Genomic DNA, 3,483 nt, shown 5'->3' with positions numbered 1-3,483 from the left:
GGGATACCATTCATTGTTGCAGTATGGAGAGGCGACCCCAATCTGCCGGGTATCGTCAGATCAGCGCCACGATCAAGAAGATACCTTGCTGCAGCAACCGTCCCGAAAGTCGCAGAGATGAACAGCGCGGTTTCACCTGCAAAAGGAGAAACAATTCATATAGAAGGCGCAAAATTGACGGGAAGGGAAGAGACACAATCCAACCTAGGTCGTTGGGCTGGTTGACGTCGACGCGGAGGTCCTCGACGAGGTAGGCGCAGATGTCCAGCCGGCCCTCCATGACCGCCACGCACAGCGCGCGGATCCAGATGCACTCGTCCGCCACGACGGGAGCCAGCTCTGAGCATACGATCGAGGATCTATCCACATTAGTATCGATCGATGGAGAAGAAACTAAGGTCGGGAGCTGGAGGAGAGGGTCGGTTGTGGTTGTGGTACCTTTGAGGAGACGGAGATTGCCCTCCAGAGCAGCCTTCAGGACCGGGTGCGGGGACGCAGCCGCCTTCTTCTCCTCCATCTCCAGGGCGATCGGGCGTGCGGAGAAGACGCGAGTCTTACTAAGTCGCTGGAGACTTGAGAGTGGTCGTCGCGGGGAAGGGGAGGAGAGGTGAGAGTAGGGCGATCGCCGGCGCGCCGCACCTGCACGCCGTGATATGCGGTGGTTCGTTAGGGCGGGGTATTTTAAGCCCGGATGATTTTCATTTTGGGGCCACATCAAAATCCATGCCCAAATTTTTGAAGATGGAACATCGTGTCCACTTTTTTTTTGTCCACATGTATCTTCTGCCTCCGTATTATCAACTACTCCTTCCCTTCGAAATTAATTTTTCCTTTTGCAAGGGTAAAGAGTTTTATTCCATAAGAATAGGGTTACAATCGAGAGGTAAAAGTTCCTCTATACACGGTGGTCCACAATCTAGCCATCTAGCCATACAACAGTCATATTCTCAATACTACTATACAAAGCCAACTGATCTGCTACCCTATTTTGCTCACATTTAATTTTCTACGGAATAAACTCATGAAGTACCATAAGATGCTTGATCTCAGCTACCAAATGTCCATATGCCGACCGAGACAGTTATCACCAGTCAGGGACGCGAATGCCTCTGACGAGTCCGATTGCACTATTATAGGAACATCACTGTATTGAGCCGCCAGAGCCATACCTTGCATCAGTGCATGCAACTCAGCCTCTAGTGCGTCGTTGCAATTAAACAGGCAACGATACGCAGCAAATATCACACTTCCATCATGTCTCCTCAAGATCATGCAAGCTGCTGCCGAGCCATCCACCGAAGAAAAGGTCCCATCAACAGTTAGTGCAACCCGATTTGTCGGCGGTGGTGACCATGAAAGCGCGCTAGAAACCACTAAAACACGATTAGCTGAGCCGTCCTCCATTAGCGTCATCTTCCCTTCAAAATTTCCTTCGTGCTATATCTCCTTGACAGATCAAGTGAACACATAACAGAAGTAGACGGCACATTCTTGCCATGCGCTAAGTCAGATCGTAGCGACCAAATCCTCCAAATTAACATAATCATACGATCACGCTCATCTTGACGACAGTTTGCAAGAACATTTACTAACCAATCCTTTCCTGTATCAATTAAGGAATTTTGACCAGGGAGTGTCCAGACCATACGCATGTGATCCCAAAGCATGCGTGCGTGATCGCATGTGATCAATGCATGAAATGTAGTTTCTTTGTCCTTTCCACATATGGGACACGTATCATGTCTTGATAAGTGCCTGTACTACTTGCACTCATTAGTAGCTAAAGCACCAGATGCGACCTTCCAGGCCAATATTCGCATTTTCAAAGGTACCTTGGAACCCCAAATAGATTGCCAGATGGGTCATCCACCACTAGGAATAGTACTAGATGCTCCACCCGCCACCAGACTATTACTAGGTTACATGCTTGTACCAAAAGATCCCAGTTGAGAAACAAAATTATTTAGCTGCAGGAGGTTCAACCATCTATTAAGCTTTATTTAGTCACCTCATGGGACGTCCGCCTAGTTCCACCTTCATGGGCTTCCTTAGCTTCCTTTACCAAAACGGCCAACATATCTTTGTGACGAGTCTTGATTTGATAGTTAGACATTAGTTCTTCATAGTTCAGCATGCAAACCAACTTATTTATCTTTTTTTTCATATTTATCGGCATCATCCAGCAACTTTGTTCGCAGGTTTTTTGTAAACATCTGCAAGAGACAAGACTCAGCCCATTACATAGGTGGCGACAAGTGTACATGAAATGAACAGCGAGCAGTTAAGAACTCATTTGCATAGCATGGTTTACCTCATCAGAATCACCAATTTCATGGCTGCATATGATCTTAAAAGCTGTTGCAAGTTTCAAAAGGTCCCAGTTCTCACAGTCAATGCCAGAAACATTCTTAAGGTGGCGACCAATAGCTTGAAAGTTTTCATACTGTTTCTTCTCAAAAGCATCACAATCAAACAAGACAGATGCAGTCGCAACAATCTGCTCATTGACCTGGATACAAAGAGGTTGCCATCACTGAAACAAAAATGCAATGCCATTTTATTCTACAAAATATTGCGTCCAAAGCTTTGGTCTGTGAAATGAAGGATACCAAGTCTATTCGCACAAGATATTGCAAAATGTGACACTAAATGACAGGGAGTTCCAAATAAAGCAAAAGCATGGCAGCTGGTAACTCACCATCTCTTGTTTGATGTCAAAGCCATAATGACTCAATAGCTTTTGTAGTCCTTGACTCACAGGGAGGCGATCCTCTTTAGGCAGCTCTACCAAACTATGCATGTGATGCTTCATGCCCCACATTAGCTCCATCACAATTTCATCATGCAAGCAGGGTATTCTCTGAAAAGCGTAACATAAAAAATGGCGCTCAAAGTTGTTCTCAAATGTCAAATATAAGGAAACAAGGAGCTTACACTCACCAAGCTTGTTTCAATAATTGATTTATATTCATGTTTTCCAACAAGAAGTTTCTGCCCAGGGCGGTGCCACTTCGTGATCATCTCAGTGAGTTGTTTGTTAACACCAGTATCAACATTAATGGCGCTGGACTTGTCATCAAAAGTTTGAAATTCCTTCAGCCAAACAAGCTGGTAAATGAAATAAACAAAGATGAGCAAGTTCAGGAGAGAAGAAACAATTAATCAAATATCGTGCAATGTTTCAATCAGGTGAATCTAAAGTATTCTAATTCAGTAGGTACATCTCATCTGTAAATATATACCCTTGTTTATCAAATCTTTGCAGTGCAATTCAGAAAAGTTTCATGTGCGAAGGTGAGGCTATGTAATTTTGGAAATAGAACTCAGTGGCTTTTTTCACTTGTTCAGTAGTAGCACCAGATGAAGGATTGGTTCTTTTGGCAGCTTAAAGAATGAGCCACCAAAAGAACTGGGCATCAATCATTCCACCAGGTTCCAGAGCACACATCGATTCTTTACAAATCACCTTGCACCCATCGTGTC

At 44.7% G+C, this 3,483-nt stretch overlaps 1 protein-coding gene across 1 annotated transcript in view; it reads right to left on the bottom strand.

The window, feature by feature from the left end:
• The window catches only part of LOC119367327 (protein fem-1 homolog C-like), a 4,929-nt gene extending 4,367 nt beyond the window's left edge, over positions 1–562 (bottom strand). Inside the window, exons 1-3 of the mRNA XM_037632872.1 lie at positions 439–562; positions 205–339; positions 8–136 (exon numbers count right to left, since the gene is read on the bottom strand). The gene's annotated coding sequence lies outside the window, so the exon portion shown is untranslated. The remainder of the gene's footprint in view (positions 1–7; positions 137–204; positions 340–438) is intronic.
• Between the last annotated feature and the right edge of the window lie 2,921 nt (positions 563–3,483).

The sequence above is a fragment of the Triticum dicoccoides genome, chromosome 2B, assembly GCF_002162155.2.
Source record: "Triticum dicoccoides isolate Atlit2015 ecotype Zavitan chromosome 2B, WEW_v2.0, whole genome shotgun sequence".
In the NCBI taxonomy this organism is placed as follows: domain Eukaryota; kingdom Viridiplantae; phylum Streptophyta; class Magnoliopsida; order Poales; family Poaceae; genus Triticum; species Triticum dicoccoides.
The sequence above is the reverse complement of the archived record's forward strand: the minus strand, read 5'-3'. Positions and strand labels throughout refer to the sequence as shown.